Genomic DNA, 11,228 nt, shown 5'->3' on the forward strand with positions numbered 1-11,228 from the left:
ACGTCTGATACCGGGACTCAACACCCATATGTCTGATACCGGGATTCAACACCCATACGTCTGATACCGGGATTCTGCCCAACACCCATACGTCTGATACCGGGATTCTGCCCGACACCCATACGTCTGATACCGGGATTCTGCCCGACACTCATACGTCTGATACCGGGATTCAACACCCATACGTCTGATACCGGGATTCTGCCCAACACCCCATACGTCTGATACCGGGATTCTGCCCAACACCCCATACGTCTGATACCGGGATTCTGCAGGACTACCTCTCCAAACTGATATATATACAGTGCATGGAAAAAGTATTCATACCCCTCTATATACAGTGCCTGGAAAAAGTATTCATACCCCTCTATATACAGTGCCTGGAAAAAGTATTCATACCCCTCTATATACAGTGCCTGGAAAAAGTATTCATACCCCTCTATATACAGCGCCTGGAAAAAGTATTCATACACATTGAAATTCCCCACATTCTGTCATGTTACATCCAAAAAACGTAAATGTATCTTATGTGAGAGACACAAAGTGTCACATGATTGTGAAGTGGAAGGAAAATGATACAAATAAATCTGTGAAAAGTGTGGGGGGAGGGGTATTTGTATGGCGCCCCCCGGAGTCAATACTTTGTAGGACCCCCTTTCTCTACAAGTCTTTTTGGGGGTGTCTCTACCAGCTTTGCACATCTAGAGAGGGACATTTCTCCTCCATTCTTCTTCTTCTCTGTAAAATATCTCACGCTCTGTCAGATTGGATGGAGAGCGTCTCTGATCAGCAATTTTCAAGTCTTGCCACAGATTCTCAATGGGATTTAGGTCTGGACTGTGACTGGGCCATTCTAACACATGAATAGGCTTTGATCTCTTCCATTCCATTGTAGCTCTGGCTGTACTTTAGGGTCGTTGTCCTGCTGGAAGGTGAACCTCCCCCCCCCCCGGTCTCAAGTCTTTTGTAGACTCTAATGCCCTCGTACGCACGAGCTGAATTTTCATTGGAAAAAACTTGGATTGGTTTTTCCGACGGAATTCCGCTCAAGCTTACCTTGCATACACGCGGTCACACAAAATGTTTGGTGAACTTTTTACTGCCAAGAACGCGGCGACGTAAAAGACTACGACGAGCCGAGCAAAATGAAGTTCTATGCGTCGATTTGTTTCCGGGCGTGCGTCGGAATTTGTACACATGATAGGAAATTCCGATCTGATTTTTTTCAGGCGGAAAAATACTTGTAGCTGCTGATTTAAAAAAAAGATGTCCACTTTAACCACTTTACAACCGAGGACGTCATATGACGTGATATCTGAATGATGGGTGCAGCCAGGGCCGCCATCAGGAATTATGGGGCCCCTTACACAGCTTCAGGCCTGGGCCCCCTGGAGCACAGAGAACCGGGGGGGGGGGGGGGTGCCACCTGAAATTGAGAAGAGGGGGGCCACTGCAAATTGAGAAGCGGAGAAATAAAGAAAAATATATATTAAAACATTTTTAAAAAAAGGGGGGGGGGGGGGGTTGCCACATGGGGCCCTGGGGACCTCTGAGCCCTTTAATAAAAAAAAAAAATATATATATATATATATATATATATAAAAAAAAACATTTATAAAAAAATAATAAAAAAAAGGGGGGTTGACATCCGGGGCCCTATAATAATAATAATAATAATAAAAAATAACATTGCAGAACATTGATCAGACGGGAGATGGAGAGATACAAAGTAACATTGTTTATAAACATTGATCAGACGGGAGATAGAGAGATACAAAGTAACATTGTTTATAAACATTGATCAGACGGGAGATAGAGAGATACAAAGTAACATTGTTTATAAACATTGATCAGACGGGAGATAGAGAGATACAAAGTAACATTGTTTATAAACATTGATCAGACGGGAGATAGAGAGATACAAAGTAACATTGTTTATAAACATTGATCAGACGGGAGATAGAGAGATACAAAGTAACATTGTTTATAAACATTGATCAGACGGGAGATAGAGAGATACAAAGTAACATTGTTTATAAACATTGATCAGACGAGAGATAGAGAGATACAAAGTAACATTGTTTATAAACATTGATCAGACGGGAGATAGAGAGATACAAAGTAACATTGTTTATAAACATTGATCAGACGGGAGATAGAGAGATACAAAGTAACATTGTTTATAAACATTGATCAGATGGGAGATAGAGAGATACAAAGTAACATTGTTTATAAACATTGATCAGACGGGAGATAGAGAGATACAAAGTAACATTGTTTATAAACATTGATCAGACAGGAGATGGAGAGATACAAAGTAACATTGTTTATAAACATTGATCAGACAGGGGAGATAGAGAGATACAAAGTAACATTGTTTATAAACATTGATCAGACGGGAGAGAGATACAAAGTAACATTGTTTATAAACATTGATCAGACGGGAGATAGAGATACAAAGTAACATTGTTTATAAACATTGATCAGACGGGAGAGAGAGAGATACAAAGTAACATTGTTTATAAACATTGATCAGACGGGAGATAGAGAGATACAAAGTAACATTGTTTATAAACATTGATCAGACAGGAGATAGAGAGATACAAAGTAACATTGTTTATAAACATTGATCAGACAGGAGATAGAGAGATACAAAGTAACATTGTTTATAAACATTGATCAGACAGGAGATAGAGAGATACAAAGTAACATTGTTTATAAACATTGATCAGACAGGAGATAGAGAAATACAAAGTAACATTGTTTATAAACATTGATCAGACGGGAGATGGAGAGATACAAAGTAACATTGTTTATAAACATTGATCAGACGGGAGAGAGAGATACAAAGTAACATTGTTTATAAACATTTATCAGACGGGAGAGATAGAGAGATACAAAGTAACATTGTTTATAAACATTGATCAGACGGGAGATAGAGAGATACAAAGTAACATTGTTTATAAACATTGATCAGACAGGAGATAGAGATACAAAGTAACATTGTTTATAAACATTGATCAGACGGGAGAGAGAGAGATACAAAGTAACATTGTTTATAAACATTGATCAGACAGGGGAGATAGAGAGATACAAAGTAACATTGTTTATAAACATTGATCAGACAGGAGATAGAGAGATACAAAGTAACATTGTTTATAAACATTGATCAGACAGGAGATAGAGAGATACAAAGTAACATTGTTTATAAACATTGATCAGACAGGAGATAGAGAGATACAAAGTAACATTGTTTATAAACATTGATCAGACAGGAGATAGAGAAATACAAAGTAACATTGTTTATAAACATTGATCAGACGGGAGATGGAGAGATACAAAGTAACATTGTTTATAAACATTGATCAGACGGGAGATAGAGATACAAAGTAACATTGTTTATAAACATTGATCAGACGGGAGAGAGAGATACAAAGTAACATTGTTTATAAACATTTATCAGACGGGAGAGATAGAGAGATACAAAGTAACATTGTTTATAAACATTGATCAGACGGGAGATAGAGAGATACAAAGTAACATTGTTTATAAACATTGATCAGACAGGAGATGGAGAGATACAAAGTAACATTGTTTATAAACATTGATCAGACGGGAGATAGAGAGATACAAAGTAACATTGTTTATAAACATTGATCAGACAGGAGATAGAGATACAAAGTAACATTGTTTATAAACATTGATCAGACGGGAGATAGAGAGATACAAAGTAACATTGTTTATAAACATTGATCAGACGGGAGATAGAGAGATACAAAGTGACATTGTTTATAAACATTGATCAGACGGGAGAGAGAGATACAAAGTAACATTGTTTATAAACATTGATCAGACGGGAGATAGAGAGATACAAAGTAACATTGTTTATAAACATTGATCAGACGGGAGATGGAGAGATACAAAGTAACATTGTTTATAAACATTGATCAGACGGGAGATAGAGAGATACAAAGTAACATTGTTTATAAACATTGATCAGACAGGAGATGGAGAGATACAAAGTAACATTGTTTATAAACATTGATCAGACGGGAGATAGAGAGATACAAAGTAACATTGTTTATAAACATTGATCAGACGGGAGAGAGAGATACAAAGTAACATTGTTTATAAACATTGCTCAGACGGAGAGATACAAAGTGTAGATTTCTGGAGTGCATGTGATCCATAGTTACCGTTGCCGTGTTCCCGCACACGCCGGATGACGTCACGAATTGCAGATTGAGGAATTTCTGCCCGTTGGCAATGTTGTCATAAAGGAAGTTGCAGCTCTGTGATGAGTCCCTCAGATGAATAGACGGGGGGGCGTACCCCAGGGAGGAGAGCAGACATTGGCTGACAGTGAACGTCATCGTATTTATATCGCAGCTCAGCGCAGGGTGGAAATCAGTAACATCTGCGGAGACAAGGGGGGGGCGCTATTTATTATAATACAGAACACTGACCAGCCTGGCTTGCATAATAAACTGACCCTGACTAGTTATAAAGTGGGGGGGAGGGGGGGGTACACATTACTGCTCCCCTGATCTCACTCATAGATCTTTAGACCTTCTGCAGTCCCTAATGATGTGAAGGACCCACAATGCAGACAAGGAGCAATGCAATCTCTCCCCAGGTTTAGGTTCGCGTTGTAGAACATTGTATGAAGGAGAGAGCGGGGGAGGGGGGGAGACTTACTCTTATGGTGATAGAGGATGGAATTGCACGCACACACCCCCATGTCGCACACCTCGTCTGTAGCGCACTCCGACACGCAGATCGGGGTCTCTGTAAAAGATAAACCTGATAAATCCCATAGAAGTGATGGTGTGAGGGATGGAGATGACGGAGGAGGAGCTTACCTGTACAGCACGAGGAGGTCTGATTATAATACAACCCCGGGGGGCAGCAGAGGGTGAGATCATTAATAGTGCATGTAACGTTCCCATCCGGGAGACAAGAGGTCATTCCATCATTACATGAACATCCATTATACGGATCACAGGCCCCAAAACACGAGGAACAGGGACCAATCGGGCCGGAGTCTGGGGAGGAGAGAGAGAGAGAGAGATGAGGGTTCTGGGGGGTTCATATGTCATCTATCTGATGAGGGGGATGGGTAGAGATACTTACAGTTACATTCGGCTCCTGAAAATAGAAAATAAAATAGAGATTAATTCAGATCTGTCAGACAATGTATCATCCCTCACATTGTATCACCCCTCACATTGTATCACCCCTCACATTGTATCACCCCTCACATTGTATCACCCCTCGCATTGTATCACCCCTCACATTGTATCACCCCTCGCATTGTATCACCCCTCACATTGTATCACCCCTCACATTGTATCACCCCTCGCATTGTATCACCCCTCACATTGTATCACCCCTCGCATTGTATCACCCCTCACATTGTATCATCCCTCACATTGTATCACCCCTCGCATTGTATCACCCCTCACATTGTATCACCCCTCGCATTGTATCATCCCTCACATTGTATCACCCCTCACATTGTATCACCCCTCACATTGTATCACCCCTCACATTGTATCACCCCTCGCATTGTATCACCCCTCACATTGTATCACCCCTCGCATTGTATCACCCCTCACATTGTATCACCCCTCACATTGTATCACCCCTCGCATTGTATCACCCCTCACATTGTATCACCCCTCGCATTGTATCACCCCTCACATTGTATCATCCCTCACATTGTATCACCCCTCGCATTGTATCACCCCTCACATTGTATCACCCCTCACATTGTATCACCCCTCACATTGTATCACCCCTCGCATTGTATCACCCCTCACATTGTATCACCCCTCGCATTGTATCACCCCTCACATTGTATCACCCCTCACATTGTATCACCCCTCGCATTGTATCACCCCTCACATTGTATCATCCCTCACATTGTATCACCCCTCGCATTGTATCACCCCTCACATTGTATCACCCCTCGCATTGTATCATCCCTCACATTGTATCACCCCTCACATTGTATCACCCCTCACATTGTATCACCCCTCACATTGTATCACCCCTCACATTGTATCATCCCTCACATTGTATCACCCCTCACATTGTATCACCCCTCAGATTCTATCACCCCTCAGATTCTATCACCCCTCACATTGTATCATCCCTCACATTGTATCACCCCTCACATTGTATCATCCCTCACATTGTATCACCCCTCACATTGTATCACCCCTCACATTGTATCACCCCTCACATTGTATCACCCCTCACATTGTATCACCCCTCACATTGTATCATCCCTCACATTGTATCACCCCTCACATTGTATCACCCCTCAGATTCTATCACCCCTCAGATTCTATCACCCCTCACATTGTATCATCCCTCACATTGTATCACCCCTCACATTGTATCATCCCTCACATTGTATCACCCCTCACATTGTATCACCCCTCACATTGTATCACCCCTCACATTGTATCACCCCTCGCATTCTATCACCCCTCACATTGTATCACCCCTCACATTGTATCACCCCTCACATTGTATCACCCCTCACATTGTATCACCCCTCACATTCTATCACCCCTCACATTGTATCACCCCTCACATTGTATCACCCCTCACATTGTATCACCCCTCACATTGTATCACCCCTCACATTCTATCACCCCTCACATTGTATCACCCCTCACATTGTATCATTGTTTGTGGATTTCGTACTATGTGTCTCCGAGGAGCCCTTTGGGTGTCCAGCTTGGTTGGCGTTGTCACCTTCTATTAGGGTTGCCCCTCTCTGTCGCCCAATCTGACTACTAGATGGCTGGTGGTGATTGGACAGACTGATTGTATGTATATGTTGTGTACCTGACCAATCACAGGAGAGTCTGTCTGTCCGTTGGGGGTATTTTATTATAGGTCATGCTATTGGCCCCAGAGGAACCCTCCGGTGTCCAGCTTGTGTGGTGTTGTCACCTTCTCCTGAGCGCTGTGTTACGGTTGGACCAATTTATTAGCCAGTCTGTGGTGATTGGACAGATCAGTTGTATGTGTACAGTGTGTATATGGCCAATCCTAGTGGAGTCTGTCTGGTGTGTTGGAAATAGTCACTTGTTTATCATCGGGGCAGGAGCAATAATAATAGGAAGAAGAAAGAAGAAGAAGCAAAAAAAAGAAGAAAGAAGAAGAAGAAAGAAGAAAGAAGAAGAAAGAAAAAGAAGGAAGAAGAAAGAGGGAAGAAGAAAAAAAAAGAAGAAGCAGGAAGAAGAAGAAGAAAAAAAAAGAAGAAGAGGGAAGAAGAAGAATGAAGAAGAAAAAAAAGAAGAAGAGGGAAGAAGAAAAAAAGAAGAAAGAAAAAGAAGAAGGAAGAAGAAAGAAGAAGAAGAAAAAGAAGGAAGAAGAAGAAAAATGATAAGAAGAAAAAAAGGAGAGGAAAAAAGAAGAAGGAAGAAGAAGAAAAAGAGGGAAGAAGAAGAAGAAGACGAAGAAGAAGAAGAAAGAAGAAAGAAGAAAGAAGAAGAAAGAAGAAAGAAGAAGAAAAAAACAAGAAGAGGAAAGAAGAAGAAAAATAAGAAGAAGGAAGAAGGAAGGAAGAAGAAAAGAAGGGAGAAGAATAAAAAAGAAGAAGAAAGAAGGAAAGAAGGGAGAAGAATAAAAAAGAAGAAGAAAGAAGGAAGAAGAAGAAAAGAAGGGAGAAGAAAGAAGGGAGAAGAAAGAAGAAAGAAGAAAGAAGAAAGAAGAAAGAAGGAAAGAAGGAAAGAAGGGAGAAGAAAGAAGGGAGAAGAAAGAAGGAAGAAGAAGAAAGAAGGAAGAAGAAAGAAGGGAGAAGAAAGAAGAAAAAAGAAAGAAGAAAGAAGAAAGAAGGAAAGAAGGAAAGAAGGGAGAAGAATAAAAAAGAAGAAGAAAGAAGGAAGAAGAAGAAAAGAAGGGAGAAGAAAGAAGGGAGAAGAAAGAAGGAAGAAGAAGAAAAGAAGGAAGAAGAGGGAAGAAGGAAGAAGAATAAAAAAGAAGAAAGAAGGAAGAAGAAGAAGAAAAGAAGGGAGAAGAAAGAAGAAAAAAGAAAGAAGAAAGAAGAAAGAAGAAAGAAGGAAAGAAGGAAAGAAGGGAGAAGAATAAAAAAGAAGAAGAAAGAAGGAAGAAGAAGAAAAGAAGGGAGAAGAAAGAAGGGAGAAGAAAGAAGGAAGAAGAAGAAAAGAAGGAAGAAGAGGGAAGAAGGAAGAAGAATAAAAAAGAAGAAAGAAGGAAGAAGAAGAAGAAAAAAAGAAGAAGAGGAAAGAAGAAAGAAGAAGAAAAGGAAGAAAGAAGATTAGTAAGGAAGAAAGGAGAAGAAAGAGGAAGAAAGGAGAAGAAAGAGGAAGAAAGGAGAAGAAAGAAGAAGAAAAAGAAGAAGAAAGGAGAAGAAAGAAGAAGAGGAAGGAAGAAAGAAGAAGAAGAAAGGAGAAGAAAGAAGAATAAAGAAGAAGAGGAAAGAAGAAGGAAGAAGACAAAGAAGGAAGAAGCTATTAATATAAAATGCTCTGTGTATATAATATATAACACACAATAAACTGTCCCTGATATATAATACAAAGTATAAATAAAACACACCTGGGAATATATTACACAATATATAGGAGAACGCACTCCTCTAATAAAAGATCTGACCTATAAAATCTCTCGTACTTTCCATACATGCAAAGAATTATGCGCATTTACGAGATAAGAAGCGCATTTGCGTAATTTCGGCGGTGTGCACCCTGTGTAACGTGTAATGTTGGCGGTGTGCACCCCGTGTGGCGTGTAATGTCGGCGGTGTGCACCCCGAGTGGCGTGTAATGTCGGCGGTGTGCACCCCGTGTGGCGTGTAATGTCGGCGGTGTGCACCCCGTGTGGCGTGTCATGTCGGCGGTGTGCACCCCGTGTGGCGTGTAATGTCGGCGGTGTGCACCCCGTGTGGCGTGTAATGTCGGCGGTGTGCACCCCGTGTGGCGTGTAATGTCGGCAGTGTGCACCCCGTGTGGCGTGTAATGTCGGCGGTGTGCACCCCGTGTGGCGTGTAATGTCGGCAGTGTGCACCCCGTGTGGCGTGTAATGTCGGCGGTGTGCACCCCGTGTGGCGTGTAATGTCAGCGGTGTGCACCCCGTGTGGCGTGTCATGTCGGCGGTGTGCACCCCGTGTGTCGTGTAATGTCGGCGGTGTGCGCCCCGTGTGATGTGTCATGTCGGCGGTGTGCACCCCGTGTGGCGTGTAATGTCGGCGGTGTGCACCCCGTGTGGCGTGTAATGTCGGCGGTGTGCACCCCGTGTGGCGTGTAATGTCGGCGGTGTGCACCCCGTGTGGCGTGTAATGTCAGCGGTGTGCACCCCATGTGGCGTGTCATGTCGGCGGTGTGCACCCCGAGTGGCGTGTAATGTCAGCGGTGTGCACCCCGTGTGGCGTGTAATGTCGGCGGTGTGCGCCCCGTGTGATGTGTCATGTCAGCGGTGTGCACCCCGTGTAATGTCGGCGGTGTGCACCCCGTGTGGCGTGTAATGTCGGCGGTGTGCACCCCGTGTGGCGTGTCATGTCGGCGGTGTGCACCCCGTGTGGCGTGTAATGTCAGCGGTGTGCACCCCGAGTGGCGTGTAATGTCAGCGGTGTGCACCCCGTGTGGCGTGTCATGTCGGCGATGTGCACCCCGTGTGGCGTGTAATGTCAGCGGTGTGCACCCCGTGTGGCGTGTAATGTCGGCGGTGTGCACCCCGTGTGGCATGTCATGTTGGCGGTGTGCACCCCGTGTGGCATGTCATGTTGGCGGTGTGCACCCCGAGTGGCGTGTAATGTCAGCGGTGTGCACCCCGTGTGGCATGTCATGTTGGCGGTGTGCACCCCGTGTGGCCGCCCTACGTGTGTGAAATGCGTAAAAGGACTCCCTGACCCGTTGGGAAAATCGCGCCGCACGGAAGAGCGGATATTTAGGGGGCGCCACTTAGAAATACCCCCGCTGAGTTTATGCTCATTGGCAGTGCGTTTCTGGGCGTGGCTTAACAAATGTGCGATTTTGCATGCGTTCCCGACACACGGAGTGTGAACAGAGCCCGGCAGGCAACGCATGATTCGGGGGACCGACCAATGGCGATGCGTGATCTGGGGGACCGACCAATGGCGATGCGTGATCCGGGGGACCGACCAATGGCGATGCGTGATCCGGGGGACCGACCAATGGCGATGCGTGATCCGGGGGACCGACCAATGGCGATGCGTGATCCGGGGGACCGACCAATGGCGATGCGTGATCCGGGGGACCGACCAATGGCGATGCGTGATCCGGGGGACCGACCAATGGCGATGCGTGATCCGGGGGACCGACCAATGGCGATGCGTGATCCGGGGGACCGACCAATGGCGATGCGTGATCCGGGGGACCGACCAATGGCGATGCGTGATCCGGGGGACCGACCAATGGCAATGCGTGATCCGGGGGACCGACCAAATGGCGATGCGTGATCCGGGGGACCGACCAATGGCATCTCTAGATCCCGGGAATGCTGTCGGTTGTTTCTGAGGTCATTTCCCAGTAATACAAAAATCTGACGACTTACCTGTGTGATGGATGAGAGACGCCAGAAGAAGAGCGAAGCGCAGCGTCAGCGCCGCCATGACTGACAGCAGGCGGATGATTGGCCGGATTGGAGAAGGACTGATGCGGAGAGGCGATGTCTTGTCTTATATACAAGGAGGAGGGGGAGGGGATGATAGAAGAGACATTTCATATCTGATGATTACCACAGAGAACATGCAGAGAGAGAGGAATGTCACCGGACCGATCACAGCGAGCGCACCTACCCCTCAGGGGCCACACAGCCAGAGGGCCCTTCACATGTCTGACCAATGTGAGCCGTCCGGGAGATTCCACCATTAACCCTTTCCATGGAAATCAGCAAATCTACATCATACAGAAAGACACAGGGATGGTGGGAACCCCTCATAATGGGCACAGCGGGTGTACAGACCCGGGAACTCAGCACAGGGATGGTGGGAACCCCTCATAATGGGCACAGCGGGTGTACAGACCCGGGAACTCAGCACAGGGATGGTGGGAACCCCTCATAATGGGGCACAGCGGGTGTACAGACCCAGGAACTCAGCACAGGGATGGTGGGAACCCCTCATAATGGGCACAGTGGGTGTACAGACCCGGGAACTCAGCACAGGGATGGTGGGAACCCCTCATAATGGGGCACAGCGGGGGTACAGACCCGGGAACTCAGCACAG

The 11,228-nt window shown here is 45.0% G+C and overlaps 2 long non-coding RNA genes across 2 annotated transcripts; both read right to left on the reverse strand.

The window, feature by feature from the left end:
- Positions 1-4,149: 4,149 nt before the first annotated feature.
- On the reverse strand, positions 4,150-4,924 carry LOC120922056. Its single transcript, XR_005745033.1, has 3 exons — positions 4,863-4,924; positions 4,699-4,788; positions 4,150-4,417 (listed from the first exon to the last, which is right to left on the reverse strand). It is a non-coding gene; the product is annotated as an uncharacterized LOC120922056 (long non-coding RNA).
- A 63-nt stretch (positions 4,925-4,987) lies between these two features.
- On the reverse strand, positions 4,988-10,742 carry LOC120922055. The gene is made up of 3 exons (XR_005745032.1): positions 10,555-10,742; positions 5,134-5,148; positions 4,988-5,045 (listed from the first exon to the last, which is right to left on the reverse strand). It is a non-coding gene; the product is annotated as an uncharacterized LOC120922055 (long non-coding RNA).
- Positions 10,743-11,228: the final 486 nt, after the last annotated feature.

The sequence above is a fragment of the Rana temporaria genome, unplaced genomic scaffold (assembly GCF_905171775.1).
Source record: "Rana temporaria unplaced genomic scaffold, aRanTem1.1, whole genome shotgun sequence".
Taxonomy (NCBI): Eukaryota; Metazoa; Chordata; class Amphibia; order Anura; family Ranidae; genus Rana; species Rana temporaria.